Source organism: Lagopus muta, chromosome 23 (assembly GCF_023343835.1).
Source record: "Lagopus muta isolate bLagMut1 chromosome 23, bLagMut1 primary, whole genome shotgun sequence".
NCBI classification, from domain to species: domain Eukaryota; kingdom Metazoa; phylum Chordata; class Aves; order Galliformes; family Phasianidae; genus Lagopus; species Lagopus muta.
The window spans coordinates 3,424,891-3,431,259 of NC_064455.1; the positions used below are offsets into that span (position 1 = coordinate 3,424,891).

At 42.6% G+C, this 6,369-nt stretch overlaps 1 long non-coding RNA gene across 1 annotated transcript; it reads right to left on the reverse strand.

Annotated features, from left to right (window-relative positions):
- Nucleotides 1–1,464: 1,464 nt before the first annotated feature.
- On the reverse strand, nt 1,465–6,142 carry LOC125703971 (uncharacterized). The gene is made up of 3 exons (XR_007381003.1): nt 6,107–6,142; nt 4,691–4,763; nt 1,465–2,294 (listed from the first exon to the last, which is right to left on the reverse strand). It is a non-coding gene; the product is annotated as an uncharacterized LOC125703971 (long non-coding RNA).
- Between the last annotated feature and the right edge of the window lie 227 nt (nt 6,143–6,369).

Below are 6,369 nucleotides of genomic sequence, written 5' to 3' on the forward strand. Positions count from 1 at the left end.
CCCTTTGCAGATGCAAGCTGGTGGGGTTGGATAACTCTCAACAAATCTCCACAGATCAGCATTGGCTGGGGAATCCTCCTCAGTATTTGCAAAGCTGAAAGCCAAAGCAGCACTGTTTAGCACCTATCCATGCCTCAGCAGCACTCTTCAGAGCTCAGCCACACAAGTGGTCCCTCGAGCCAACAGGAAGGTTAAAATCCATGATCTGTGTTAAAGGCTCTACTGTAAAAACATTTGTCCTCTAACAGCATCATCAGCTACTTAGAAGAAGAGCAAAAGCCTCTTCACCTACTTGTAATTTTTTAACATTAGGAGCAGGTATTCAATCTTGCTCCAGCTTTCTGTCAGGTATAAAATGAGAATGTGCATAGAGTCTCCTTTCTGAGGTATATTACCTCAATCTTATATACAAATAACACAAAGAACTACAACAGACCCTCTCATTTAGTCCCAGAAATCGAGAAATTCCACTTCTACTTCCTTCACAACATGCATTGTCCTGAATTAAGATTAAATTCTTTTACATCCAAGGCCAAGAGCTGGTTAAAGCACAGCATGCCACACGAGGAGCAGAGGAGACTGCATCTGTGTTTACTCGTTTTGTTGACTACTTACCAAAGAAAACTGCTGTCACCCTACTAAAGCATCAAGCTGTCTCTTTCTGCAGGTAGCTGTAGGCGTACACCCACTGAAACAGTTCCTTGCTCAGACACCAGAAGGACTCAATGCAAAGGCCATGCAATTTTTTTTCCATATATACATGCTGTCAGAAATTGACTCAAATAGGAGAGAAATGGGCTGTATGAAACTCACGGATTCTACCAAGGCTAAGTTCTTACTGCAAGTGAATGGTATAAATGCACAAACAAAGCTGACATTTTCCTCTGGATATGTGGGCTGCACGTTGTTCCCAGAGCTGGAGAGGCAGCATCACCATTTCCTGCTAATCAAATCACTACTGCAAACCAGATGTTAGGATCAGCTCTGAGTGGACTCTAACAAAAGGATTTATTTCTCTTCCTTGACTAGAAACCCATTCATCTTCTGATGCAGACAAAGGAATCTCTGCTTGAAACGCACCAGAAATCCTTCCCAAGTCAACTGATGCCAGGCTGTCTGTGCCAGGCCCTGGACTGATCTGTTTTCACACCACCACCTCAAAAACTTTTCCAAAACCTGGCACAGAAAAAGGCTGCTGTTGACCTACAGAAACAGTTCCTCACCTCTCAGTGCAGACCACAAAAGCTGTTTTGCAGAAATCACAGTGTTTACTAAGGCACATTTGTTTTTGTTTCATAAAGAAAAATGCCGCTCGTCCTCTGGGCAGCACAGGAAGAAAACCTGTCAAAACCAAATAGCTGCAGTAGCTGTGCAAAGAACTCCTGACTTCTATTTTCAGCTCGCTGTGAGACTTTGGGCAAATCATGATGTCTCTGTACAGCACCAGTTTAGCCAAACGTGAAAGCATGTGCTTACATCCCATGGTGTTTCAGTGCTTTGCTGAATTAGAGGCAACCTGCTCCAGTTTCCCCTCTCATAACATGAGGGGAATGATGCCACCTCTCTGTAAGGATTCTATAAGGAATCCTTAGAACTTACAGATTCATTTTTCCCTAAGGAGAAAACATTCATGCTAGTCTGGCTCCAGCTGTGACTATTTCCAAGGAGAACACACAGCTCCAGAAATAATTCTGCATGTCAGCATGGCCAGATTACTGGGCCCAACTGAGTGAAATAGCTCAGAAGAGACACCTGCAAGACTGACAGCAAGGTATCACATCCTAAAAGCCATCTCGTGATCTAGGACTGATCCCAGTAGAGCAGAAGCACAACAGCCACCTCTTCTCATAGGAAGGAGCATTATAAAGTTATTATTTCTGAGAGTCAAGGAGCACCACTGCTGGAACACCTGACTGTATCCCTTACACAGAGCCAAATCCAGGATTCAGGCTTCAAGCAGTCACAACACAAAGCAGTACACCCAGCTCCTGAGAAAGTGCCATCAGACAACACAGAAGGGCAAGTATCTGGGAAAGCAAACCCTTCTCTGCCCATGATTTAGAGAAAATACCAGCATGCATGCCTTCCCATTAACCTACTGTCACCATATCCATGGGTTTCTCTTTCAGTTTGTTTGCCAACATAAACTTCCAAAATAAACAAGGAAGTTTGTTTCATCAACCCACACAGAGTTAACTTCAGCACTGTTTCCGCATTAAATGGTGCAGCATATGGAGTTACAATTCCAAGCCATCTGGATTATCATTAGCCATCAGGTGCTCTGCTCATTACACCTGTTATAAAGAAAAAGGATAATTACATGGAGGGGAGGGAGAAATTATGTTCTACTCACAGCTTTGCTACGTTTTATCAATACCTTCCTGTCCCTTTCAGTTATATGACCAATATGCAATATTGCAATATGCAAAATAAAAACCATTCACACGAGGCAGAAGTAAAGACGAGTGAACCTTCTTAGCCTGAGCAGATGTTTTCCATTAGAAAATAATTTGTCAAAAGGTAGAGAGACTCATACTAGTAATTTTCAGAACAGATTCCTTTTACTTTGGAGGGTAACTAGACTCAATTTAATTGCAAATGTGCTTCATGGCCCTCAGAATAAGGTAAGAAACAGAAATGGGACTGCACACTACTTGCTTAATCAAAATCTTCCCTAAAATAAAGAGCTTGTGTCCTACTTTCCCCAGGATAATTGTTGATTCCTGATTTAACCTCATATCTCCTGGATATCTGTCTTTCCAGATAACATTTAAGCATACTGGAGAGAAACTAAGTGAAAAACTTTACTGCATCCATAATGTAAGTCCCTGAGAAAAAAAAACAACTGTTAATACCAAAGACAACACATCCATTTCAAGAAGCAGAGACTGTGCTGAACCAAGACAGAAAAAGGTTCCACAAGGAGAGAGAGCCTCTATGGGCTGGGTGAGGGGGCACCAGGCTGCCCTGTGCTTTACTTTCCCCTTTGGAGTTATTAGGCTGTGAGTCATTCAGAGGAAACTGTCTCTCTTCCAGGCAGCATCTAACATCATAAAACACCATTCCCCATTTATTTTTCCCCTCAACAATGGCAAAATGCAAGTAATGACAAATGGCTCCAATGCAATTAGCATCTGGCAGAACAACAGCAAAACTACCATGAGAGAAATATGGAATCTGAAAATATATTTTCAGAGCTAAGCCCTGAGGAGAGAACTTGATCTTTACCATGCCAACACCTCGCATACCTTTGGGAACGTAAGCCCCCACTATAAAGAAATACCATAAAGAATTGGGTACCTGCAGGCACACGTTCATTTATCTCTGCATGTCAATCTGTAGACATGTACAAGCAAACATGCACATGTATATGTGGCTCCTCTCTTCCCAAAGGAGGAAATAATGTCTGCAGTGAAAGCACTCTGCATTTGCACATGGGAGCATCCTATGTCATAGGTGTCCTTAGAGTCACACAAACCCTTTGTGTACACACACGCATGTTGTGCATCCACACAGGGAAGCTATGCATGACAGCCTGTGTGTAGAACATGCACTCCCTGCATCCAAGCCATGTGCTGAGGGGTGCACATGCACCTCCTGTCTTGGTTGCAAGGCTTTGTTCCGGTTAAGTTTAATCAAGAATTACTCATGCAGATTGCACTATCTACTGTTTGTCTAGAGCTTCCAATCTGTGCTGCAATACAACAGAGCCAGGCCAAGGGCTGTTTGCTTTTTTCCCTGTGCAGCTACTTATAAATCAAATGCCTACAAAAATAACCAACCCAAATAAACAGGCATGCCAACTTGCAGTCAAGGAACGAGGCATTGATGGAAAGGGCGAAGGCTGAGGCGACTGCCAGAGTCCCAGTTCTGTGCTGCTTGTGCACACTGAGGCTGCTTATTTCCTGAAGCCAAAGACTTGCTTGTGTGACCCGCATCCATAACAAGCCTGTAAGAACAAAACATCCCCACCAGGTTTTGGCTTGGGCTGTCAAAGGTTCAGTGCACAAACTTGAAACTGTAAGGGATGATCCTTCTTCATTCCTAGAACCAGGAGACTTTTACCTTCCACAAGAGAGCAAATTTCACTAAGTGAAGCTAGGTTGTTTTCATAGTAACAAATCATACTTCCTGAGGGCTTCAAGGGAATTCCTGGCTGCACTGGAGTCAACAGCAAACCTCACACTGACTTCCAGGAGCCAGGTTTTCACTTCAGAGCATTTTTCAGGACATTTTTGTAATGCAAAATGCTTTAGCACATCACTTGTGCTGATGAAGATAGGCAGCACAGCCTCTGCAGTATGGTTACAGTCCTATCTTGTGCATACACTTCAGCCTATAGCTATTGCTATGGAAAAAGAAGCACAATCTATACTAGTAGCAGGCTGTTCTACTGGGGGATGAGCTTGTTCACCTGTAAGCTGGTCTACTTATATCAGCACAGAAACAAAAGCACACTCTTAATACCTACATGTTATTGCTTAGCTCAGAAATAAAGTCATTACCCTTATCACCATTTTGCAGATGAGGAAACTGAGGAGCATTGTCTGTGACCCTGTTACGAGCAACTTTTCTTTCCCATCTCACAAAATAAGGCACTGACACAGACTAGAGCGTGTCATTCATCCAAGTCATTTGGCATGGCTGTGTTTATAATTACCACCTCTGCAAAGGTAACAAGAAGTTGCACCTGGAATTTAAAGGGCACTGTCTGCTCAAGGTGATGGTCTTCCAATAACAGCAGGTAAATATATGATGAAGAGCTGTAATGACAAAAATAATCCATATTTTAAGGACAAAACTTGGACTTCTAGTGAAGAGACTGAATTTACAATGAAACCTATCAAAACACACCGCACTGATTGTTTATTGTTCAAGGATTTTGGTTGTTTTTTGCTGGTTGCTTTTGTCCTGCGATCTTCAAAGGCTTTATCTTACAGCTTCAGAGATTTCTTTTGTTTCCTTTCCTTATATCTCCTTCTGAAGATACGCAGTTCAGGGTTGGATACGTACTCTAAAGGTGCAGGTTCTGTTTCAACAGCATTTTCATCTAAGAAATGAAAACATCTCTCTAGAAAGAATGACTTGAATCTCACCAAACAAACAGGAAAGAGGTAATTACAAAAAATACTAGGGGGAAAAAGAAAAGTCTTTATACATTTGCTGAATCTCCTCAAGTCTGTAACAACGCTCTGCAAACCAGTGTTTGGCTGCTTAAAACAACCCATGAAGATTTTGCAGATCTGTGAAAGTGGAGCTGGAATCTCAAGAGAAGATGATTGCTTATTGACATTTCTATTTCCAAGCCTTGCTCAATACAAGAACTGAGATGCATAAAGATCAGAAGCGACAGGGGAAAGAAGTCTGAACATCTCCCACCGGTGCTGAAGTTCCACTTAAATCTGTACCCAGATCAAAATTCCAAACTTCCCAGAAACCTGAGCCATTTTATTTATCTCATTCTATATTTAACTTTCCTACCACATGTAATAAAAACAACCAGAACCTTACTTACAGCATCTAGGGGGCCTTCTTGGCATTAAACACAAAGCACCAAGATCTCATCAAGAGTTTTAGTCTCATCCTAGCTCTAAGAATATGAAATATCTCCTCTTATCTAGCCTTAGCTGACAATTCTTCTCCTCTTCATTAAGACTCCTGAGCCCAATTAGGCAAATAGACAAACAAGAAGATGGCTGCTGCTGCTTTTAGCACACAGCCATACCCCAAAACACAGCAAGCCATCCCCATGCTGTCAGTCAGCACAGCCTGATGCCAGGAGATGGCCACACTAACAGCCCTATCAGGACTGGATCAGGCTGCTGTGCTGCACAGGTGCACCTTGTAATGGCTGAAACAGTACCAACACTTATCTTACTTACACACCCAAAAGCCAGGAATTTCCTGTAATACATAGGTCTACAAATAAAAAAGAGATACATATACACACAAAAGCACGGTGTATACTGGGTATGTGAAGATAGCATAACATAACAGAAAGCACAACAAGACAACAAAGCAGCAAGAAAACAAGGCTGCAGAAAACAAGAATCCACTCAGAACAATAACAGCAAGCACAAAGAGGGGGAAAAAAAAAGCTGCTTACCTTGAGAAGATGCATCAGGTCCTCAACGAGGTAGAGATCGTCAAATGAAAAACTCTCACCTCCCCTGCCAACCCTTAAATGAGGGCTGCATCCTGGCTCCACCTCTTCTGGTCACTCAGCTGCATTGCTCACACCTGAGCCCTGGGCTGGCCCTGCCTTCCCACCAGGTGTTCCATCACTGCTGTGACTCAGCATTTCCACTACAGATAGCATTTGTCTCTAAATCACTTTTTGCACCTGTAGTCTCCCTAAGATTCCCTCCC